This window comes from Tympanuchus pallidicinctus, unplaced genomic scaffold, assembly GCF_026119805.1.
Source record: "Tympanuchus pallidicinctus isolate F22 unplaced genomic scaffold, pur_lepc_1.0 scaffold3, whole genome shotgun sequence".
Classification (NCBI taxonomy): domain Eukaryota; kingdom Metazoa; phylum Chordata; class Aves; order Galliformes; family Phasianidae; genus Tympanuchus; species Tympanuchus pallidicinctus.
The window spans coordinates 19,936,435-19,962,874 of record NW_026294747.1 but is presented as its reverse complement, the minus strand read 5'-3'; the positions used below and the strand labels follow the sequence as shown (position 1 = coordinate 19,962,874).

At 34.7% G+C, this 26,440-nt stretch overlaps 1 protein-coding gene across 7 annotated transcripts in view; it reads left to right on the top strand.

The window, feature by feature from the left end:
• Window positions 1-26,440, top strand: part of LRRC4C (leucine rich repeat containing 4C) — a 464,862-nt gene that overhangs the window by 270,547 nt on the left and 167,875 nt on the right. Inside the window, exon 3 of one of the 7 annotated variants that reach the window (XM_052693752.1) lies at window positions 25,373-25,477. The exons of the other annotated variants lie outside the window; for them this stretch is intronic. The gene's annotated coding sequence lies outside the window, so the exon portion shown is untranslated. The remainder of the gene's footprint in view (window positions 1-25,372; window positions 25,478-26,440) is intronic. 7 annotated transcript variants of the gene reach the window in all.

Here is a 26,440-nt window from a genome sequence, read left to right as displayed (position 1 = left end):
TTCTCACTTCAATAGCACTTGCTCAGAATATTATCAATGCCTTTGAAACCTGACTTGTGGGAATTTGCTCTAGAGAGCTCAACATTCAATTATCTTTCTTCTGTGTAAATAAAAAAAAATTTCTTTGAAAATCTGTGTGGCAATTCAGTGGTAGCAATTTAATATTTGATCTTGAATAGCAGTAATTCTAGTATTCGATCTTGAGGCTGAATGCATTTATAAAATAACTGGGAAGCAGAAGGTAGAGACAGAAATTCAGAATGACCATGACTTTTTTTTTTATATTTAAAATTGGAAAGAAGGGTGAGTATACCCTTCTTTCAAGGTGAGGCAATTCATTTGTCTGTTCTCTATCAAGAGGTAAATAATTCCTGTTGGCCCCATAACTCAAGTGGTTATCTGTTACTATTCTGTAGCTTATTTTCTAAAAATGCACATGATTTGTATTCTACTTTGTATGATGTAAGATACAAGTGTCTAAAATGTGATCCTTTGGACATATTTTAAGCATTGTTTTATAATTCCCTTTTTTCCTTTTTTTTTTTTTTTTTTAATTTTTTTTTTTCTGTTTTTTACCATGCACGTTTTTCCAGGACCAGGGAGGAAATCCTGCCCCTGTACTTGACACTGGTGAGGCCTCACCTTGAGTATTCAGTTTTGGGCACCGCGGTACAGAAGGGACATTGAGGTGCTGGAGCAGGTCAAAAGAAGATCAACAAGGCTTGGGGAGGGAACGGCTTGGGGAATATATGCCCTATGAGGAGTGAATGAAGGAACTGGGGATGTTTGTTCTGTGGAGGAGGCTGAGGGGAGACCTCGCTGCTCTCTTCCAATATCTGGAAGGTGCTTACAGTGAGTGGGGTTAGTCTCTTCTCACTGGTGGTAGGTGACAGGATGAGGGGAAATGGCCTCAAGTTGCACCAGGGTAAGTTTAGGTTGGATATCAGGAAACACTTTTTTACAGAAAGAGTTGTCAAGCACTGGAATAGGCTCCTGAGGGAGGTGGTTGAGTCACCATCCCTGGCTGTGTTTAAAAACTGTTTGGATGTGGTGCTCAGGGACATGATGTAATGGAGGAGTATTAGAGTTAGGGTAGTATGTTTAGATTGTGTTTGGATTTGATCATCTTTAAGGTCTTTTCCCATCTGAGCAATTCTACAATGCTATGCATATGTATTTCCAGTTGGCTGGATATATATACTGATGTAGGTGCTTGGTAGTAGATGTTGAGTGGATTTATGGGCTTAGATTATTTGTAATTTTGCTTAAAATACTAGATACCTACGCCCCTGGGACAAGTGGGGGGGTCTGCAAGGAAGTCTTATCTTCAGTGAATGAGTATCAGCTTAGGAAACACTTGAACACAAGTCAAGCTGGATGCCAGTCATTAGTGATAAACCCTATAGGCCAGTTCTAGGTCCAATACCAACTAACATAATCAGTGATCTGGATGATGGAACAGAATGCATCCTCAGCAGGTTTGTTGGTGGTGCTGAATTGGGAGGAGTGATTGGCAAATTTGTGTCTGGCTTGTGCTGCCATTTAGAGGGATCTGAATGGGATAGAGAAGTGGGCTAACAGGCACCTTGTGAAATTCAACAGCTGAAAATAAAAGTCTTGTACCTTGAAATGAATAAACCCATGCAGGAGTACAGGCTGTGGACCAGGTTGCAAGCAGATTTGCTGAGAAGAACATAAGGAATCAAGTTGAATGTGAGCCAGCATGTTATGATAGTAAGCCTTGTGGCAAAGCAGCCACATTTGAGTCTACATTAAGGAGCATTGCCACCAAGCAGAAGAAGGTGATCTTTCCTCTCTATTCAGAACTGCTTTAAGCAGGGGAGGTTGTATTAGACGATCTTCTGATGTCCTTCAGAAATTACGATTCAGTGATTCCCAAATATGGAATTACAATTGTTTAGAAATTAACCATATTTGTCAATCTGTTCGTATGGCAGGTGGCTCTTCAATTGGAATTACGAAAAAATTCTTGCTCAACTATAAAAAGATTATTATTGATATTGTTTTTATTACGAATGCATCAGTGTCAAGTTACCATTGTGCAAATACTTAACTGCAAAGAGTTGTGTATTGCTTAAAAGTGAAAAGATAATACAGTGCATTACTGCTGCGATTTTACAAATGTGAAACAGGCTGAATGATAAAATCCATATGCTCAGTGCTTTTCTATGCATAATGCCCATTACTAATATTGGTGACCCATTTGAACATATGGCTGAATGAGAAACAACCTCGTAGAGCTCTGATCCCAGATTCATCTGCAAACATTACACCATCTTTCTCTTTTTCGTATCCAGTATAGGAATTGTACAATTATGGTAGTTACCACTATATGCAGTGCATGTATGAATGCAAATGTGATTATTTTAAATGAAACTATGTTGCGATCTATCTTATTTATATTAAAGGCAGGACAGATTAAGAAAATGTTCAATTGAAGAAATAACTTAATACTTTTAATACCACCAGCAAAGATTTCTGTAATTATAGAAAAATATTCACAATCTTTGTATAAAGAAGGATCTAACTTGGGATAGGTTTCTGTGCAGCTGCCGAAAGTAGTTCATAACATCCCTGTAATAGACAAAATAAGTGGCAGATGAAATATCTGAGGTTTATTTAAAGTTTAGTTAAGAATTATTACAAGGTGAAACATACCTCCTGTTATCCTATGTTTCTCATAATTCTAGTGCTAACATTAGGCCAAAGTGTGATCTTTATGCAGCATGGGCTTTATAGATTTTCCATATACAATAGTAAGTTCAACTTTGACTGTGGATATGTCTGATGCATGTATACATCTTCCATCTATTTTTATCCCTTTACTATTCTCATTTGTTATGGAAGGCGAAAAGTATGTCAATGGTAACTATAAGGATTTTTTCCACTTCAAACAATAGCATTTTTTACGTTTATATTCCATTTCCTACATAAATTTTTCTGTAAGATTAAATTTATCTTTATGTTCTATAAATTTGATGAAGAAGGCATTTATTTTTAATATTGGATCCCAAATGTTTTTTTTTTTTTTTCTGATGGTAAGAAACTGTTAGATCTCTCCAGTTTTTAAAAGATTGTTACTTTTCTAGATCCTGAGGCTATTTATACATAAAAAGGAATAAGCAGAAGCAAGAAGTCATTAATTTTATTAGAGCTGAATAATAAATTCACTGGATCACACAAAGTTAATAAAACCAACTGATAATCTATGATTGAGGTATTCAATTACTGTTGAGAAAATGCTATTGGATAACAATTTCTTATATTTCTATATTGTATGTTGTCTAGACACATGATTTCCAGTTTTTCAGGAATATATATAATTGATGTGATAATAGAGTAGCTACTAATATGCATTATCATAATTCTTGAAATATCAAAGCAAAAATGTAAATTTTATGAAGTCTTAAAATAACCTCAGTGTTACTTATACAGGAACACTGTCACGTTGTTCTTTCTGAGTTTTCCTTCAGACATTGCATTCAAATACAGAAGAAATTAGCTGCCTGGAATTCAAGTCTGACCATCTTTTTATGGAAAGATTTTCGTTTTGACAGGAACGTGTCAGATATCACACAGCTGTGATCTGTTGGTTAACTGGGATTTGCCATTTCATTTATTACCAGATGATTTTTACTTTAAAAGACAAATTTAATTGCCAGGTGAAAGTTTTTGGAGCTGCACTATGTGCAAAATTGACATAGGTTTATACAGTATATGCCTGCCTTAGAATTTTGGTGTTTTACAATGGGATTACATAAAGTAGTTTTGTATGAATAAAATATGTAGGTAGCCATTAACAACTGTCATACATCCATAAAAAACAATAGAAGCAGACTGATGGAAAGATCATCCTACAGGCATAGTTCAGATATGCAGTTAATAGGGAAGATTTATGCATGCCGTGGGGATACCTAGCTTTTGATTTGTGTCAGGAAATGGGTCTATTGTGTCAAAGATGGTTTCTTCACAGAGTGCCCAAGCTCACAGGTGCTTCCTGGCGTTATGAGTTTAGCACTTTTGAGCATGAAGTTCCTGCCTAGTGCAACAAAATGCTATTAATCCTGAAAACACAACCAAATATCCAATGTTTCAATGTATAGAAGTTCAGAAATAGGTGATGACTTTTGTGAGTCATGATGTAAACTGGTGCTAAAGTAGGCACATATTTAGTCTGGTAAATGGAACAGTGGATTTACTCTAGCCTTCTCTACTGAAAAACAAGTTCTTCATTATTACTCGTTTGTGATTAAAACATATTCTAGATCTGGCTACCACTTGTAAAAACAATGAACAAATAAGACAACTTTTGTGAGACCTTGTCTCTGATACTTTCATCTTCATAAAGCAATTAAATGAAACCTTGGATGGGTGGTGTTTAACTCTTAGAGAGACAAAATATTTAGCAACATTAAATAAATTTTAAAATAGTATACCCTCTTTTCTTGTTCTGTTGGTATTAGACATAGATTCCTAAGTAATTGAGGATTATACTAACTCAGTCATCCCTGTACCAGACAGAATTTCTGAATATATTCTGTTAATTATGTGACATAAGATTACAGGAAATTGTTACACAGTCAAACACTACAATAGATGGTGATCTACCTATAATACATTTTGTAATATGTTTGGTAAAGCATTATTTAGTAAAGTATCTAGAAAACATACCAAATTTTTCTAAATAATATTGAATGTGAGGCTCAAGGGTTGAGGGGATCAAGAAGTGTGTTGGTGTGAGTACAGTCATTTATTTTGTTTGCACTGGGAGCTACAGAGTCATGGGACAAATCAGGGGTATAGAAGATCTTTCAATACTGTAGGACTGATTTTTCACTTTGCAGCTTTCTACAATCATAATTGTGAAAATTGTATTCTGATTATGACGACATTGGAATATAGGCATTTTGCATATGTTTGTATTAACATCTTGAATACTTAATTTAGAATTCCTATCATTCTTTCATTTCCTTTAGGAGAGTCACAAGTAACTCTAGTGCAGATCTATTATCACCATATTTTGTGTACAAACCTGCTGGGTGGAATTCTCCTCATTTATAGGTCATTTATCAGACTTATGGCTGCAGGTGTGATTTTGGAATTTTTTGGATATTATTACAGATAATTCATATGGTCTTATTAGGGTGTTTTTGTGTTGTTTGCTTTTTTCTTTTATTTGCCTAATATATCAAACTGCTCAAATTTTGTCTTGGTAAAGGTAGTATTATTGTCTGTATTAGATTACCAATAGTTTTTAAAGATACAAGAACAGTTTCTTGTATCGCAGAAGGGACCAGCACAGTAGGAATTAATGGTAGGATTTGTAGGAATAAGGCATTTCATAAACTTCTGCTTCTCACGTTGCTTGAGGAAACTCAAATGGTATATATGACGTCATCTGTACTAGACAATATTATCTTTTGAGCTGCTTTCCACTTAAAGGTTAGATTACTGATTTATTTGCACATAACAAAGTATGCAAGTCAAATCATCTTATGAACATTGTTTTCTTCATCTGTCTGCATGTAAATGTTTTGTTGTTTTAGATCCTTGATAAATCACTTGAAATCAATGTCATCTTTTTTCCTCTTCTTTTCTTCTAATCTTTTTAAGTTCTTACCTCTTCCCCCTGCTTTCTCAAGCTTGTAAGTCCTCAAAATTATAAGATATTCATTTCTGAATGTTTATTTTTTTTATATTTCCTACATGGTGGAGCAGAGTGAAATAAAATAAACAAAATGAGTTTATGAGGCAGAAGTGTAGACTCTAAAGATTAATTAATGAGCTAAGTGCAGGGGAGGAGTGAAGATCAAAGGTTCACTGTAAAGTCAAGTATGCTATCACAGGAACATCACACAAAATGCTGTATAGTAAAATAACTAGTTGCAAGGCTAGAAAGGTCTTTAAAAATTCTTTCACTGCCTTGATTCACGTATTTGCCTTAGTATGTGTAATTTAATAAAAATTAACCACTCCTAAATTATTGATATAAGCAAATCACTATATTGTATATATTACTGTGTGTTTAACTGCATGTTATAACTTTACACTCAATTGAAATAAACTAGGAATAACTACCAAAATAATTGGTACTTAATTTTCAGTGAACACTAGAAGTATGTGCTGAATTATTCAAGCTGTATATGAGAACCTCCTAAACAAGAGTGACATATGGCTTGTGATACCCTGTAGGGAAATGTACGGTGCAGAGGGGTAATAATAATCCTTCCTAGAAAATAAAGGTCACAAGTGAGAGCAAACGCCAAGAAATCATCAGAGAAACTATTAGAGCCAACTGGGCCAGTAAAACCTCAGTAGGCTCATGTATATCTTTAACTGTAAAACGAAATTTCACTTGGATCAGAAAATATGAGGTGAAGTAGTAAAAGCATTTTATGTTAGATTGACCCAGTGTTTATTTCTAGGAGGATGTACTGATTTAAAGATTGGTCTAATGATTTTGAACCAAAATGAGTGGCGATTTTGTGCCACTGACCTGATTTTCAACACTGCTAATAACATGCAAATTCAAAGACAATAGAAGCTAGGGCACAAAACGTTTCAGGAGTTCAGTTAGTGCATCTGCATACTTGGGTAACACAATAGACAAAAGGTATTTCTGAAAATGTGTATCTTAAATGATCGTATTTTAAGAATATTCTGTGCCAAATGACTGCTTGAGTTATTCAGTATCCAGAAGCTCCCCTTTTTCTGTCCAGATTTTATTTCATATAAAGAATTATGGAAAATAGTTCTTTATTCTTCTTCCTTTTTTATTTTTTTTTAAAAAAGGATAGTGGTGATCATTCCAGGTTCTGAATGATTGGTGTTATGGATATTCATATGGCAGAAGTTATTTTTATGCACAAGTTATCTCTAAGTAGAACTGGCATATGCTTAGCTTTCAGGAGTGTGTTCAGAAGGTAGGAATAGAAATAATGTCATGTTGTTAATGCAACCGGATAAGTGTTAAGACATGTAGGCAGGAGAACAGCAGAAGTTAGCAAAACCATTAACTATTAATGTACATGAGAAAATACTTTCAATTTTCAAAGACCATTTCTGCCAATCTTGTACTTACTGCCCTATTACTTCATTTACATGCCTATTGTAATAATTTTTGAAATATACGTCTTACTTAATGTGTAGCTCATGCATTCATATGGAGAAATATGAGAATGCACTGGTTCATATTTGTGGTATGCAGAGTTTCAGGAAAAAAAACCTGCAGAAGTCATGTGGTAAAATAATGCTGCAAACTACTTAATTTTCCATACTTTATTTGGAACATTGCTACTTCGCTCTGTCTTAAGTATCAGCCTGTCTTTTTTTGAAAAATATTTATCCCTGTCCTACCAACTATTAACTATTTATGAAAAATATACACTTTTGTTGGCATGAGATTGCTTCTTAATTTTTTTTTTTCCAGACCAACCTTTTAGTCTCAACTTTCTTACAAATCTCTGCAGAGCTGTCTTCTTTAAAAGCTTTCTTTACAGCTTTTCCTTCCATGGTGCCTGTAATAGTTTTCTTACTGTGTGTAAACTGCTGATGTATTGAGATCAACATTTCTCTGACTCAGTAGCCTCTTTTTTTCTTTATTTTTGCTATTGCTTTGTTCTTGTTCCTCAGCATTTACCATTCAGTTCATCTGTATTTACAGCCCTTGTAAGAATCCTGCACCATGAGAACAACTTATTACCATGGTCGTCACAAGAATTAATGTAAGAATTATTTTTATTGTTGCTGATGGAGGCTCGTATACTTCTAATTTTAACATAAACTGTGCAGACTGCCTAATTTTGGGAATTTAATTATTACATTATATCTAACCTTATAGATGCTTCCCTTTCAAAACAGAATCACTCTATCCAATTTGTTGACATTCCAGTGTAACTCACTAATCCATTCAGACTAGGCATTATGATTATTTTTAGAAAGATCCAAGTAATATTTCTGAGATGTACTCAGCAAGAAGTATCTTGCTGACTCCTACAGTTTTGGATTAGCTATGAACCTGTATGTTTCCTTCAAAGCAGAAAACTCTTAGTGTTGTGCAATTTCCATCCAAGATATAATAGAAACAGTACAGGATGAAATGTAGATATAGATTCAATATAGAAAACATATGGACAGTTTGAACAAATTTATTCCTTTGATTCTGAGTGCAAATTTAGACTTGCTTCCCATTTGCAGAAACTTAGTACGCTTAAAAAAAGGAAATTTAAGAATAAGCATGGATATTGAATTAACTTTCAACATTTACTATAAAACCACAACTAAGCTACCATTATGAGAAACAGTGTAGTTGAAAATTACAATTTTTAATAGATAATATCAATAAATTGAGTATCAACAAAAAATAACATATTACTGATTTAAATTCAGTGAGTTCTGTTGGCCTGTAAAATTACTGAACTCTAACTTTATGGAAATATTTCTATTATCCAGTATTCCAGTTGTTCTTTTTCCAGGTTTTACTATGCCTTTCATTTCTAAAGAATATGCCACAAAGTTGTTGATGAATCCCTTAGAATACTGTTTTTGTATTTTCTTCTACTATCAAAATACAGCACGGTATTATACTTGAGTATTACCATTAATTTGATTCCCCTTGTTCCTTGGAAAATGAGAGTTGCTTCTACTGAGTATTGCTAAGATTCAGTAGTGGAAATAGTTGATAGCTTTAAATGAGTCTGTGCTTCTCCAGCAATTGCACTAATAGGAAATTCTCAGGTGCTATAAGCTTACAGATCTGGGCCGTAGGAAATCTAGCATTGTACACAGGTTTGCAGAAATAAGTGCAAACCATAATGTTTTTTGTAATGCTTTATTCTTTATTCAGTCTATATGACTGGGAAGGTCACTCATGAGATAAGCCTATGGATCAAGTAAAACATTTGCCTTGTATAACTGAAGAACAAAAAGCAAAATAACGAGAGAAGAATGAAAGTAATTTAGCTGTATTTTTATCAAATTCACTGTATTCACTCACATCTGATAATACCCATCTCCTTGTTTTCTTTGTCACCTGTCCTTCACACCAGAGCTATGTTATTTATGAAAAGAATGCATGGACTCAATCCAGCCCTTGATATGTAGGCACTTGCCCAGGTCAGGCAGAGTCTTCTGGCTGTGAAACTTCAATTTTACATGAAAGACAGCTTTCCCCTTTTGGTATTGGCTGCTTATTCGAGTGTAAATGCATATTTGAAAGAAATAACTCAATAGCATTTCGTTGTATAAATGCAAATAGAATAATGTGGTTGGCTTTGTTTTTGAGCTTTTCTTCTCTTAAAAGTATTTTATCTAATACGCTAGGAAGCATTAATTTGTGGAAATGTAAGCTCTCTTCTAACAGTAAAAACTTTCAGTTTGAAAAGACGAGAATAGCTTTTAGGCTTGGTGTAAATGCTGTGATGTTACTGAAAAATTCACTTGATACTAAATGGTATCCATCACTGAATGGTGTATTTGTTAGATTCACAGAGTTAAGAGAATCAGTATTTTTTGTTATTTTTAGGGGGAGACCATTATTAACTGAGGCAGAAGGCTGCTTGGAAAAACATACTTCCAATACAGTCATTCTTAATCATATGAATGGAGCATGAGTTCCATAGTTTGGACTACAAGCCTTATGATGTTTACATATATGAAGTTCCTTATGAGCATTTACATTAAATGAAATCGGAGAGATGAACTAGTATCACTTTGTCAAAAATTTCCAACATAATCCCTGTATACTTCACCTGTACAGTTTCCCAAGCCTAGCTGTTACTTCTCATCCATCAGGAATCAGGAATGTAAAGGTTTTTTATTTTGTGTTATAAAACTGTAATGCAACTTTCTGGGTAGACAGCCATAACTAGAGAGAAGACTTAATGTAGGTAAAGAAGTGCTCTAAAAAGAGAATGAATAAAATAGTTTGTTTTGTTGCATCTACTGTTTTGTGGAAAGAGTGGTTTTTAAATTAAGTTTCAGGAGACACTAACTTCAAGTTATGCCTACCTTGAAACCAATTGTGCTGAGGGCAAGGAATAACCTGAGGATATCCATTCTTCTCTGCAAGTTCACCTTGTTAACTCATGGAAGATTGGGATTGGGCAAGGAGTTGATTCTTCTACTACTCATTATCCTGTTTCACTAAATTCTTTGAGGTTTTCTAGACTGGGTAAGCAGAATCAGCTTGAGGAAAACTTGGTAAAACAGGAAAAATGTAGAATAAAAGTCTACCAGAGGCAAATAGTTCATTTTTGAAAATGAGTTTGTTTAATTAGTAGCATAATTTCTTGTAGGAGTTAATCAGGCAGATTAGAGAAAGAAGCATCCTTCTTCATTTCTCCCAAAGTATCCTTAGTATCACTTCAGTGTATTGAGGAACTGTCCATTCTCTAGCCCCACTGATAAAAGGAAACAAGGATTCAGTGTGAAACTGGATGTAATTACTCTGTGTTTGTCCACATTTGCATGTGCAAAAGTATGTTAATTTTAGCACTCCTTCCATAGTAACAAGCAGATGTGATCAGCAGGAGGAAAGGAATGGTTTCTGTCAGCTTTTGCATTTGCTAGCTTTTATGCATTGGAAATGTAAACGTACAAAATGTAGGAAAAATAGAAGTCAAAAATATATAGATGTAAATTCAGGATTCACTGTATGGATTTTGCTCAAGAAACAACCTGTGCTTCCTAAATACTGTTAACATTTTTACAAGTAACATGAATGCAAGATTGAAGAGTGTTACATTTCTTTACAACTGCGTTTTTTACTTTTGTTTTATAAATACAGTTCAGATCTCCTACCTGGGCCAAACTAACTCAATTTTCTCTAAATTTTTATGTTGACAGATAAAAGGTCCTCTTTTTGGAATAATTGGGTTGCTCTGAATGAAAAGCTAAGTATGAAGGGAAAAGACAAATGCGCAAGTTTTTTCATGGTGCGGACTGTGGTTAATGGCTTTTAGATATCATGCTGTCAAAGTTGATCCAAATATAAGGAAGGGAGAGATGAATGTTAGCAACATCTGATCTGGAGCTGATCAGTCTGTGTTTTATTTGTGCAAGGTGTCTTCAATCCTTTTCCCATTTCTGTTGTTCCAGAGGGAGCTTAGAAGTTTTCTTCCTCTGAGCTTAGTGTTGATGATATAAAATATTTTTTACTTATTTTTTCCTTTGTATTTATAGGGAAAAATGAGCATGATTTTAAAAGCTCCAAGGTTCTTCACACAACAAAAAGTCATTTCTCTCTTCTTGCCACTGCTTCTTGAAAGAAGGGTTACCGGCTTTGAGGTGGAAAGTAGGATTAATGTGACTTAATGCAGAAACAACTTGAATTACATGAAATATTTCATTTTAGTGTTTTGGTTTTGTTTTTTTTTTTTGTTTTTTTGTTTTTTTGTTTTTTTTTTTTTTTTTTTTTTTTAAGATTTTGAACATCATGGAGAACAGTACTGGATAATACCTTTTTCAATATATTTTTAGCTTCCCTTTAGTTTCAGATATGAGGAAATTCTTCTATCACATGCACCAGTAATACTGCTCTTTTATTTTGTGGTGGTAGATAGTGGTAGCATAAAATACATGCTTTGAAAAACTCACTGTATAGCAGGGAGTTTTTCCAGTTTGGGAATCCTGTGTTATATGGTGCCAATATCCTTATATGGCTGAGAGCTGCAAGATTTTTACTGCTTACCTCAGAAAACTGGCATTAGCAAATTAGTTCATACGTCAGGATCTCCTTAGAGATTCTCAGTTCCCTGTTAGATGATGTGCCTGAAAGTGCTCCTCATCAATATGCTGATGTTTGCTTCACGGCTCCTTCTGCAGAGATGCGTGTTACTTTGTAGAACCCACTTGATGAACAGTTCTGCTACCTAGGATCTCTTTGTGGACAGGAGACAAAGTGGCTTCAATGGACTGAAGAGCTCCCTGGAAAAACACCCATTCTTGTCAGTAATAAAGGCTGTCCAGGAAACAGTTGATTTACTTACATATTGTTAAATTTAGGTGAGACATATCCAACACTGGGAGGCAAAATTCAGTACTTGCTTCCATATTGGTTTGGTCAGTGGAATCCTTACTACTGTCTGCTCTGAGAAAAAGGCACTAAACAGCACAGTCGTGTAGGAACAAATAAAGTTCAGGTGGTAGTGAGGCACAAATATTTTCAAATATTTTTTAGTATCTTGAGAAAAATTAGAGGTGATTTTTGACTTTCTTATAGTTGATTGGACGTTGCAGATCTAAGCCAGCTGAAAAAATATATAATACATTTTAAAAATTAAAACTACATGGAATTTAAAATGTTTGACCACAGTTTAGCTGTACAGATGGAACTGAGCAAGTTTCTCAGAACTTGTTCAGCAAATGCATTGCAGATCTGTTCTGATCTAAGAGTTGCCCATTTAATCATTTTTTGCTGGTATTGCCAAGTTTTAAATTGACTGTTGACAGTGATTTCTTTAAACATCGGGGTGGTATGCACTGTGCTGAGATCCACCAAACTTTTTTCAAATAAAAAGTGAGAACATCCCTACTCTTTACTCCTCCACACACTGCTCTTAATATAGGAATTGTATTCACATCAAAGCTGTCAGAAGATTTCTGTGATCTCATTAGCTATACTTATTTCTACCTACACAATAAGTGAATCATCAACAGAAACAGCACTAAAGACCAACTGGTAAGACTCACATGGCTATATGTATATCTGTGCTTAGAATAGATATCTTCCCCAGACTGTAGTTTCAAGTTGCTAAAATCAATATCACTGCAGACTCAGAAAGGGTTAAAGTCATTTCTGAGATTAATTTATTTCTAAAGTCTTTAACATGGAAAGAAAATTGTTAAACTCTTTAATGAGTAGTGTTTTTAATTTCATGTGACGTATGAGAAGAGAACCTTTCTATTTACAGAACAGTGAGTAGTGAACCAAAAATATACTTTTTGGTTGTAGGTTTTTTTCTTTGTTTATGTAGTTAAAACATTCATTTTATGGCCGTGTGTAGTAAATTAGATAGATGGTACTCAAAATAAGTTACCTGAGTGAATTCAGCCAATTTAAATGCTTCTGAATATAAACATGCACTGTAGGGGAGTGAAATCAAAGGAAATGGGAAAATGAAGAGATTGGTCAAGGCTGGAAGCTAGATGATGAATAAGTGATGTAGAGATATTGATGGTGAATAATAGCAGGCATGAAAGCTATAGTGGAAAAAGTAATAGAATTATGATGTCTACCTACTGGTTAGTTGTGCTGCCTGAGGATAATTTTAGAAGCTAGTGGAAAGAGAGTATGGTCACTGGAATCTGAAATCTATAATAAGCGGCCACTTATTTCTAGAGGAGCTGTGGATACACAGAGCGCATCTGTCAGAAAGTAGAGTCAAGTATTTGTGAATGTTGTGGGCTCTCATCCAGGAAAACCTGGATGTGTAAGAGGTGTAGAAAAGAGAAGGCTGGGAATTCATAGTTGATTAGCCAGGCATGGAATTTTTCTAATTCTGTGTATTGTTTTTTTACAGTTAAGGGATAAGAGCTCTACATAGTCAATATAGTGATGTTTATTCAACTGATCAGGAGTATAAAGGGAAGGAAAGCATAAAACTGTTCTCTCTTTCTCATTCAGTGAAATATAGATGCCCTGTTCTAAAAATATTCTTTGCACGAGGCAGCTTTATATGTCATTGCCACATGCAGCTCCTGTGTGCCCATGGAGAATTGATCTAGTGAGTAAATGTCTGGTATTGTGGTTTAATCTAGCAGGCAGCTCAGCACCATACAGCCCACTTACTTGCTCACCTCTGTGGGATGGGAGAGAGAACTGGATAAAAAGGTAAAACTCATGGGTTGAGATGACACTTCTGTAGGTAAGAAAAGGAAGAAATAATAATAATGTGTACAAAATGAGTGATTCACATGCAATTGCTCACCAGTCCCCAGCCAGTCATTGAGCAATGGAAGATTCCCCCCCCCAGCCATCTTTTCACAGTTTTGTTGTTGAGCAATGCTATATGGTTTGGGGTAACCCCTTTGGAAAGGTGGAGTTAGCTGTCCTTGTTAGGTCCCCTTCCAGCTCCTTGTGCATCCCAAGCCTCCATGCTGACAAAGTAGCATGAAAAACTAAGAAGTCCTTAATTTTGTGTAATCACTTCTCAGAAACAAAATATCAGTGTATTATTAACATTATTCTTTTCTTAAATCCAAGCCATAGCACAATAGCTGCTACTAGGGAAAAGGTTAACTCTAGGACATCCAACCAGTGAAAACTAATTTTCAGCCTGAACACAAACATGCACGTGTTCTAGAGTGCAAGAGAAGCAGCTTTTATTGACATAGCTTTCACAGGAGTTTGTGTCTGTCTTCTCTTAAAAACTCCTCTATTCACAAACATACATTAGGCAATTAATTATACCTAAGTTAATGGCCAAGATTCAGGCAAAAACAGTTCTGCCATTTCTTTTGCTTGAAGGAGAGGTGCTTCCAGTCCCATCTTCTCCTTACAGCTGGGAATGAGGAAGGGTGCTACCTCTGATCTTTTACCTTAGAAAAAATGGTTCAACTGCTTAGATGTCATTCAGATTGATATATATACCCAGCTGAGGTCAGTAAAATACCACTGGTGCAGTGTGTCACAGGGATGCTCTGATAGATTAAAAAAAAAAAATTAGCAACTACTTCTTCCATTAACTTGTTTGTTAAATGTTGTGACTTTTTTTCAGCTGAGAATTATCTTTTCCTTTTTTAGCAATAAATTTACACCAGTTGCAAGAAAAGTGATTTTATATATTATGTTCCAATATAAACAAATGATTTAATGGTTATATCATAGTAGATGGTCCTGCTCTCTGCAGTAAGGTATTCCTTTTATTGCAGTTCTTGCCTATAAAATGAAAGAGTAATTTACACAAGCTGTACATATACTGCACGTATACATGTACATATATTTTGTATTTTGTAAAGAGCTCTTTGCCAGGAGATACTTTACAATTTAGTAATACTCTTTTAGCTTTATTTTTCACTGCATTTATATAGTTCTGGGCAAAACCAGTGCTTGGGAATAACTTTTTTTTTTTTTTATTGTGTAATTTATCTCAGTTACTTATTTATCTTTTAAGTTATATTGTCAGCAGAAAGAATGTAGAGCCTAGAATCACAGAATGAGACAGTGCCTATACTAATATAAATCAGTGTAGTTCTTATGAAGGCTGAGAATCTGGCCCTTAATATCATGTAAAGTTACTGGCTTTTGATTTCCAGGAGAGATGACAGAGGAAACACAACTCTAGGTAATGTAACAGGAAGAGACAGGTTCAATATCTCTGAAAATTAGTCCTATGATTTCTTATAGGCCATAGGTGTTTATAAGTAGAAAATGAAATGCTACCGTATTCTGCAAGCCCACTGAGGTTAGCCATAGTAATATGGTTCTGTGTGGTATACAAGTATAATAGAACTTATAGACAATCCTTTGTTTTTTTTGGTTGTGTTTTGTTGTGTTTGTTGTTGTTTTATTGTAAAAATGTTTGCTTGCAAGTATGTTTCTTTCTGTTATGATTCTTCAGAATTCCCAGTTTTTGAAAATAAGTTGATGAATCTGGTGAAGAAATACAGTGCACTAGGATTGATAACAGAGGCTGAGTAATGTCTGAAATGCTTGGGGAAACTGAGTAAGGTAATTGTTGCAAGTATCCAGCGAAGCTTTAAATAAACAATTACCTTCCAGTAGAGAGTAAACAAAGTCTAAAAAACTATTTTGGAACTTACTCCTTTATTGTTCAGGCAAGTAGCATTAACAAATGTCATATCCAATTGAATTTTGTCTGTGCTATGATCTGTCCATCCTCGAGGCACACATTGCCCATGAAGGTGACAGAATAACAATTGTTTTCTCCAACTTCAAGGAGTTTTCAGACACATTGGGAATCATACTAATTCAATCTTAGTAATGTCAAGATTATCACTAAAAATGAAGTGCTAGGCTAAAACCAGATTGCAGATTGTATTACTGTGTATGGATGTTTGGATGGAAAAAAACACATGGGGCAAAAGTAAAAAACCTGAAGTAATGTAAACTTCTGTTACACTTGACATTTGAGCTTTTCCAGTGAGTTCTTTGTATAGAAGTCCATTCTTGGGCATTACTGTCACTTCTGTTTTTGCTATGGAACGTTAACTCTGTTTTCATTGCTCACATCTAGCAGTGATCAGATGAAGCGTGGCACATCCAAGCCAATAACCTATCATATCCTTTCTTTTAAATATGGTCATATACGCATCTTTTAGTACTGTCCTTTTCCTGCTGACTCTTATTGTTAAAATGCTGGTTCTTCCATGAAGAAGAAAAAATATCACCATTTATTTTTCTTTGTTGCTGAAATATTTAATAATCTGGTGAAATGATGAGGCTGATCAATGACGCTGGATCTTAACAGGCTTTAAAGCAGCTTAAGAGTCAAGCCATCATCTGCTATGGAAGTTGATCAGTCCTTCAGGAGTGTGTTTTGTTTAGGATTAAGTGAATTACGGAAAGGATGTAATCCTGCCACGCAATCTGGGGTGGGCTGACAGTAAAAAGCATTGCCAAAGCATTGGGTGATGCAGTAAGTTGTTCTGCTGATTATCTGTCCTGGGGTATATGACAGTAGTATGAGATATCAGTGGTACTTTCACATGACCTACCGTCAGAAGAGATTTCCTTAATGTTACAGCCCAACAAAAACTGTGGAGACAATGTTTTGCAAGACAAAAAAAAAAAGTGTGGCAGCTAGAAAAGAATGTGCATAGCAAAACAGATACAGGCTGGATTGTTGACAGGGCAGCATGAGACTGAAATAACAGGAAAACTGATCTGCTTTGGGATGCAGTTAAATCATTTAATTACAGAAAGGTATTAGATGTTTTACCTTACTCTCTAATGTGCTGCAAATTGTCTGCTATTATATCAAGTTTTCAATTAATAGCTTTTAGTATCTTTAAGATGAGGTGAGAGATGGTACTAGAATAGAAAGACCAGTTCTCAATGCATTTTAAGTGTTATAGTATTTTCTGTTTCATAGGTCTATCGTATATCTAATAGTGTTGGTGACAACATTTAAGGGAGGAGTAAGGGAGTCCGATAAGAAAAGCAAAGGAGACTGTGATGAGAGCAGAGAGAGAAAGAAAAGTATGGAGATTGTAAAATGAAGAATATACTTACTGTGTAAGTATATTAAATTTTTGGTAATGCTGACTTTTCAGGACCCCCTGAGTCTCCTGAAGAAGAGAGGACAAAATTATAAGCAGGTTGTACAGACAGACTCATAAAGACAAGTGGGAGTTAAGCCATTGGCCACATGACTTGGTACTCCAAAGTTTAGTTTATGAGAATACAATGAATAAACTAAGGAAATGTGAAATAAGCTTGTATTTATTCTGTATTTCTTCTTTGGAGGATCGTGTGATAGGTGATTTTGAAAAGCTGCAAATTTGCAAGCATCAAACCTTTCATACCTGAAATCACTAATGTACTGGGACTTTCTGATGTCCCCTGGAGGGTCATTCATCATCTGAATTGCACGATTCTTCATGCAGATATGTTGCGTTTTAAGATTTAGAAGCAGTCAAGTGCATGAACTTCACTAAATTCCATATACTGTGTTGAAAATTATCCAGAATACTTTATATTAAAATTCAAGATTCATACAGCACACCTTCCTGCTGAAAATTAAACTCACTTACACATTAGGAAAGATGCCAATGCAATCATAATAGAAGGCTGAAATGCTGCAATGATAACGTAGCTCTTTTTCTGCCTTACCTGGCATACATTCAGCACCCCACTTTCATTCAAACATTGCAGCCTATTTGATAAGACTCTTGAGAGTAATAAAAAATTATGCATTATGAACCTGATTTGTTAGAGGGAGATGTGGTGTGCACAGGGAACCTGGTACAAAATAACCATAGGCACTTTCAGATCATGCGTATCACAGTTGTGGAAATATGGTTCTTATGTAAGAGTATTTCTGTTTGAAGAACCTGCTAACAATGTCTCTTCAAGAAATGTCATGGGAATATGTTTCTTGTTTGGATGTTTGCCAGACAAAACAGCAGATTAAAGAACAGCCAGTCCTCCCATTGTCATCTGCTAGATTAAACATACTGAATTTTGTTCATGAAGCAGTGTCATCTGTGTCAAAATCATGTAGCATGTCATTTTTCTGTGCACTCAGGCTGATTGATTAGTTTGCAGTGGTTCTAAGTGTATTTCCATTAAATAGTTTGTAGAGCTGATTACTTTTGAAATGATTTTTTCATTGAAAAAAGTCATTGAGAAGATAGATAAATTAATAATGTAATTATGCCAGATAGGTGCAGACATAAAAAAAAAAAAAAAAAATTATTCTGTTCTGAAGCTTTCACTGTAGAAACAAATGAAAGCATAATCCTGCTTTTTTTTTTTTTTTTTTTTTGAAGAACAAAACTCGAGTATGTTTTCAAGGAATGCCCAATAAAACAAAATTACATGGAAAACATAGACAAAAGCTGAGATATGCATTTCATTTGAGCTAGAACTGTGCTTTTGTATCAGGAAGATTTACAGTTTTAAAATACTTGAAATTGATTTCAGAACAGGGATGGAGGTTGAAAGCAAAAATCAAACTGAAGATTCAAGTTTTCTATTCTACTTCAGTTTTACTGTTTTTTTTTTTAATTTGAACCCCAGTTTGAAGCTATATTCCTTAGGCATTTTTTTTCCAATATTTAATTGGGGATAAAATTGCGATAGACGCAGTGGCTTATAAGTACTGCTGAGCTATGAAAAATTGCCCTGTAGACACGATTGTTGTTATTTGCCTCTTTGTCAGTGTCCCATTATACAGGTACTCAAAAAGAGGGCAGACTTGGCTTTTCCATTGTATAAAGCTTTTGTACTAGAGAAAATGAAGAAAAATCTCTCTGTCCTTACTGCTTTTCTTCTGAAAAATAAGTCTCTGTTTTACAAGGAAAAGAAACTACTGATTTTTGTCTTTGCTTCTGTTGTGTGTTAGTGTTCATACCAAATGTATCCTCTGACTGCTGTCTTACATATAGAAATTTTGCACGCATACATAAGTATTTATTGCATGACTTGACATATATTGGACAAATACATTTGTCATATAATGGGCAAATATTGCTTCTGCCTAATTGAAAAGAAAGTGTATTTTACATAATTAAAGGAAATATACAGTTTATAATGTATATGCATGCATACGTAGGTTGCTCTGAAAATAATGCCTCCTAGTTATTTTCCTGGAAGCTACAATAGATACAATGAGCGCAATACACTATTTGATAGAGAAAAATCTACTTGTGGAACTTTGATTTAGAATTTAGCTATACAAACACTAACAGCTGCTTGTAGATGCAAAGTCTTAAGCTTATATAATGGCAAAGTCTAGATGCTCGTGGTTTCCAATCTGATTCATGAATTAGATATGAGTTTTGCTTGAGAATTCTTCTCATAGAGAAGACCCGTATAACTGGGAGGCATGAGACTATGAAGCTCTTGATAAAGCATGTCTGGAAGCCCCACAATGGATTAGTGCTATTTTGCAATTGAAGTACAATGTACACTGTCTTCCACCTCTGGCTGTGTTTTTTCAGAGCTCTATAATCTGAGAGAAAATAATTGACTTGACTTAGAAGTATCTCCGGGAGGGTCTAGTATGGGCATGTAAGGTGTGAGAATAGCTTGGGATAAAATCTGTGTGTCGGATGCTTATGCTGTACCCCAGTGGGAAATCCTATAGCCTTCAGTAGAGTTTGAGAGATTTTAAGTGAATGATGGATTTAACTTTTATGTTGTATGCTCAGACACCTTGTAATTAGGCCTGCAGAACAAAAATGTGCAGATTTATACAAAATATACCTGATTTAGCTGACATGTGTAGAGCTGGTCTTGAATGTTTTCATAGATTAAATCATCTTCTGTTTTTAATATGAACTCTCCCCTTGATCATCAGAGTTTAGAAGCAATCAAATAATGTACTCCCTTAGTAATAATCAAATAATGTACTCCCTTCACAGTATACTGAGAGAGCGTTTTTAAACGTGAGATGGATTTCTTTGTATTAAAACAGTGATCGGTTGGCTTAGTATAGTCTCAGAGTTTGAATATAAGATCACTTGGGTTTTTCTGGGAAAGTGATGGCAACAAATCTGCCTGCTGTATTTAAAACCTGTCTTGTAGGTGTATATGCACTGAAGTGTAAAAGTTATACATGCAAATGTGTGTATTGTGTGTGAATGTTTACCCATACTTTATTACTGTTGTCTTCAATAGCTAAATCTCCACACAACTGACAATTATGACTTCCTACGTATTTTTGTAGCATCTAGCATTAAAGGTGATGTGATGTTACAGTAGTTGGATTTAAAATAATTATTGTTGGTGAATATCTTCATTCATGATTTTGAAGTGGCAATTAGTTGTGTTGTATTTACAATTAGAGGAAATTAATGTCTGTTAGCTTTTGAAATGTTCATATGTGTTTTTTGCATGAGGTATGTCTTTTACATAAGGTATTTGGGTGAGGTGCAACACAGGATGATTGCAAAAAAAAAAAAAAAAAGGTTGGTTTAAAAGAAAGAGCAAACTATACTTCATTCATTAAACAAACAAATGGTTATTAGGAGAATGAAAGAATTATAATTTGGAATCTGTGTATGAATTTGATCAGGTGTTAAGAGGAATGCTGGGATATTTTGCTAAGAGGATGCATTTTAGGATATTTTCCTCCAATTTTGTATGAATCTCAAGATTTTAATACAGTTTCTCACTTTAAATTTGGACAAAACATAAATTTTCATGACTTTTTTCAACACTTAAAAATCATTAAGAAAATTTCTCAACTGTTTTTCAGATAAATACAGACAAGCTTTTTCTTTACACTAGCTGTTTGTTACCCAATATGGTCAAGATTCAGATGCTTACATATGTATACAACTGTTTTTTAAAGCTTGTTTTTGAAATCTCTCTTCTTGTGGAGACAACAATTGTGTTTCTTCCCAAGCAAAATTTCATCTTCAATTTTTCTAAAGAGCAGTTTAACTATAATGAATGTAAACCATGTTGTTCTCATCCAGAAGACATCTTGAAATACACCTTTGACCTGAATGGTCATTAATGTGATGCTGATGTCTTTTTAGTGACCAGTAGCAGATTATTATGGAAAGAGAAGAAGAAAAAACTCTGATAGATGATTTATCCCCCTTGTAGTAAGGGGCACACATGGGGCTGTTTTCAAACAGCTGCTTCTTGTTTGGAGAGGAAAGTCTTAGAGTTCAGTAGTGGCTGGAAATGTAGGTATTTATAATATGTATACTAGAAAAAGGAGTTATCATGGGGATAACATTAGCAAAGGAAAAATCCATTGTGTAAAGTCTAATAAAATTTTATAGCCTCTTGTTTTCAAGAACTGTATTTTGTAATGATTCTTTAATTGAGCTTAGATTTCAGATGATCACCAGCTGTGCTTACTTGTCTGAAAATTGCATTTAGTTCCTTGCAATACAGGTTCTTTGGTCACTCAGACTACTTGTTGTTTGTTTTTTTTTTTTTTAATATACTTTTATTTGTTTCTTTGTTCATAAAGATAGGGGCAGTGTATTTTAATGTTAATACTTCCCTTTAGTTTTACATCAGAATGAGACAGCCAATATTTGGAAAGGAGGAGTAACTAAAATTTACCATAATGTTAATTAACTGGCCATAATTTCTTTTCTTTTCCTCATAGGTAATTAAATAAACAACCATTAAATAGTGGGTTCTCTTGGGTATTCTAGTTTCTTTAGTACTACCTGCTAGATTTGCTGTGTCTTGGTTAATCAAGATAGCTTCTTGAAGTTAAAAATGTTAATTTAACTCACTTGATCTTCTGCTTCATTTATGCCTTCAGTGGTGTCATTTAGAAGAAAATGCTTCATCAAGCAGTAGTGCTTCAATCATAAATGGTTGTGATAGCAGAAGCATTAGAACTCACATGATCCAAAGCCTCTCTCAGTCATTAGCATCTAATTTTCTAAAGGGGACCAATCATTAGCTTTTCTTAGTTCATTTCAAACAAGCAAAATAGTCCCTTACTTTCATATAGACATTTTTATTCCTTGAAAGTACTTACAGTCTGTCCGGTATAACACTTATTTTACCCTCAGATACACTTTCAGCTCTAGGCTGGAACAAAGTGACATGCTTAAAGGCTCAAAATTTCTTACTTTTTCTAGATGATAGTTCTATAGAGAGGATTGCCTCTGTAATGAGAAAGCAATCTTTTCTAACAGCCACCTCCAAGCTATACCTGTGCTGAAAATCTGCAGTCTCTGAATGTCTTGGAGAAATTGATACAAAATAACTATTTGCTTTCTTGTGGTATTTTTCAGCTTAAGACCTTCAGTTATTTTCTAATTGTTAATTAAGTTGACTTCTAAAAGCCTGTTGGCTATTTGTCGTCTTATTTTTCAACTTTACCTGTGATTAGCTAACATATACCTGAGAAATATCAGACGTTACATTTAAATTATATGTAGCTACAGAATAATTCTGGACACTCCAATATTTTGTGTTGTGTCCTTTTTTATAAATGCACTAATATGCTTGTCCAGCACATGTGACAAGTGATGGAATGTGATCCAAGAATGCTCATTACCAGCCATCTCGTGAGATGATGAGCTCACACTCTCCAGCTTCTGTGTCAATTTAATGGAGAGAAATCTGAATAAAACTCTCTGAGCTTAATTGTAGTAACAATAAATCTAACAATACTGTAAATCAAATTCCTCATTTACGTTTATTATCAGTAGCCCATAGAGGGAAGAGTAGCTCTTATCTGTGGTTTGCGTTAGTCTGCAAATTCAGCTCTTAGGATGTAACAGTCTGCCTAGATTTTATTTCCTTTTTTTTAATTCCCTTTCCTTCTCCTCCCCTTCCCCCCCCATGCTACTCATGCAGATTAATACAACTCAGATGAGACAAGAATGTTATCTGCTAAACTACTCTGGCTCAACTTCAAATCCCAACTTCACTGGGCATCCTGTGATTTACACTCACAGGCACTACAGCAGCTCGGGGATCAATTCGGTTGCGCTATCGTCAAAGGCATATGCAAAATGTGCTTTTATGTGTCCTTGATACCATCTGAGACAGATAAACACCTGGTAATATTTCTGACACTAGGGCAGCTGTGTTTCATACTCCAGTGAGCAAATGGCAATTTGGAATTTATTCCCAATTATTTTACTCTATCACCACGCTCTTCTCTTCAGTTTTGCTACTTACTATAGAGAATCTTGATCTTCGCAGTATTTTTAGAAGAAATAGGTCAAATGAAAAACTTACTCTGCTAGTCCTTCTGGAGCGAGTGATATTTGATTCAATTTTAACACCAGTAACCTCATCTGGGGGAATATAACTTAGCTATTGTCTTCAGAGTCTTGAAATGTAATGAAGTAGCAATGAGACCTGATTTTACATTAATAGTAAGTACAATAGCTTCCAAAATTATGAAATTCTTTGCTGTTTCTTCTGTATATAAAGCAGAAGTATAAAACATATTTTTTTTATCAGTATCATTCTGTTTCTGTATTGAGATATAGATTTATGTCATGAATTGGGAACTTATCTGTAAGCAGTTAGTGAATACCATTTGAGACATACTCAATCTACTATTATGATTTTGCCATATACATTTAGAAAACACATATCTGAGATAGAAGAAGCAAAGAAGGTAGAAGCTTGAAAGCTGTTGCCAAAATAGAACAATGGCTTGATTGTATGCAGACTATTTTTATGTAGATTAAATGCAGAGAATTAATGTCTAAAAGGGGAAAAGAGCCTTTCAAAAAAGGGAAAGGTGTTCTTGATGTTGGAATCTTAAACTCCAATAGTTAATGTTTGCTTAGCTGGCCAAGAGAAAGATGGAAGAAACAAAAGAGGAGATAAGGAGATGTGTTAAGAGTAGGATTAACTGCAGCTAATAAGGAAAACTACAAAGGTTGGAGAGGACTTTGATCTGAGAACTCATGCGTAAAATAAGAATGGTATCATAATGCCATAGTCAGCTAAATTGCTGTAGGGAAAATGAGGCAAGAAATAGCATGCAAGAAGTTAGTATTTTATCTTGATGAGTAAAAAGTTTTAAAGGTTCAAGGTGCTTAGTTTTAAAAAATGTTTACAAATCTATTGCTCTATCCTAGTTTCAGCTGTGATAGAAATGATTTTGTCTTCATACTGTTTGGCATGATGCTATGTTTTCGTTGTGGAGGAAAAGAATGCTGATAACACACTGATATTTTAGTTATTGAGAGCAGTGCTATACAGAGCCAGATGTGTTTCAACTACTTGTAAAAGAAACTGGAAGGGGATAGAACCAGGACAGCTCATCTGAAGTGGCCAAGGGATAATCCATACCACACAACATTATGCAAAAAAATTTTAAAACTGTAAATATAGTAATAGTAATTGACATTACTACTTTTTTTTTTCTTCACTTTTCTGTGTTACTAAATTTTTATCTCAACCCTCAAGTTCTACTTCAGTTGTTTTTTTCCAGTTTTCTCTACTATCCCATTGGGAAGGAAGTTAGTTTGTGAACAGCTGTATGATAGCTGCTTGCCAGGTTTTACTACAACAACCTCTTTCCTTGAGCTATCTTTTCTGCCGTAAGGTTTATAATGTAAACCTTATGGTAGAAACACAGATCTATAACTGAGGAAAAGCAGGATGTCTAAACTGGCAAAATCTTTTGGTTCATCTTGTAGAGTTCTGTCATTATTTTGTAGCTGGGAACCTCTGCAGACTGAATTTGAAACTGTTTCATGAAATCACCTTCAGGTTGGTGAATGTTCAAGAAATCGCAACAGGGCATTTTTCTGAGTTTTCTTAGGGCTCACATTTCCTGGATGCACAGTACTGGGCAGCCAGTCCTGTGTGTTCTCCCAGGCATGTGGAACTGGGGCTAGAACAGAAGTCAAGCAGTTGTTTAGTAGCTCAGTCTCGTCTGTTCCTAGGCTAAAATTGTGGATGAAGCTGGATAAGACTTTATACTTCAAGAAAGACCACCTTGGTATTTCAGGAAAACCATTGTGCCTCAGGAGTATAATTATTTTCTGCTTTTACCCTGTTTTATTTTGTGGCTAGTTGGATCTGAGTACAACTTGCTAAAGTTCATAGAATAACAGTAACTTTGCTAGAACTGTCAAAAATTCTTTATCACAACACTATTTTTAAAGTTTTGGAGACCCTCTATATACACAGATACTCTCTGTATATTCTTACAAGATAAAAAAAATTTCCCTTTGCTCTTTAAGGGAGATGTATTTTTTTTTTTTTTAGTCTAATGGAAATGCTGATGTTTATGAAGAAATGGAAAGGAAGAAGGTATCTCTAAAAGCGCTTGCCCAACAATATTGTGTCAAGAATTGTAGTCACGACAGATAGGTAGGATAAAGATTTCTGAAATGGCTACTGTGTCTTCAAATATTTCTATTGATTTCCTTCAGGTTAAGGGTGCGCATAACTGCTGAACTTGTGCAATAAAATACTGTCTCTAATTTTCTTCTTCCACTTCTGATGCTTAATCTTGTTTCCATTAAGGACACTGTTAGCTCTGCTCAGTAGAAGTTGTGTGGTCTCTTGAATATATTATGTTTTGTCCAGTTCTGGCTGCCTTTCTTCTGATTGTGATCTGATTCCTATAAAATAAGTTGCTGTCAGTCTACAGGAAAGATGCTAAGTATTATGCTAATTAACAGAATGCATTTTTTGTTCATTCTAAAAAAAGAATAATTGAAAAATGATCTGCAAGTGTTTCTGCAGGTGTTAATATATTTTTCTCATCTTTTCAGAGTCATTACCAGGCATACTATGAATGAATTCACAGCAAAATTAATAAAACTTAAGAATTTACTCATTTACATGTGAATAGGTCCAGATACTGGGAGTAAAATAGCACCAAATGCTTATCTGTGACGTACCTTTTTTTTTGATCCAGTAATACAATTTAGGTCCAATTGTTCCTACCTAAAAAGTAAATGAAGCCTGAAAACAATGAAAAATATGTTCTTGTTTCAAGGCTGTTCTTTCATCTGACTTAGTATACTGCCATCAACTTCAAATCATACAAAAGCTAGCTGCCCTTTTCATACAGAAGTAAGATAAGTGAGTATTTAATGAAGGCTTACAAAAAAAAAAAAAAAAAAAAAAAAAAAAAAACAGAATGCAGTAATGTCATTAAAACATTTGTGCCAGTATCTATTGCATACAGTAGCACAGTAGATGTACGTGTATATATTTAACAGCACGTGAATTAAAAAAAATGCAGCTATATTCTTAACACAACATAGACAATAATATTAGCTCTGTTTCTGGGGAATCTCCAGTTTTCAGAACTGAATAGTTGCA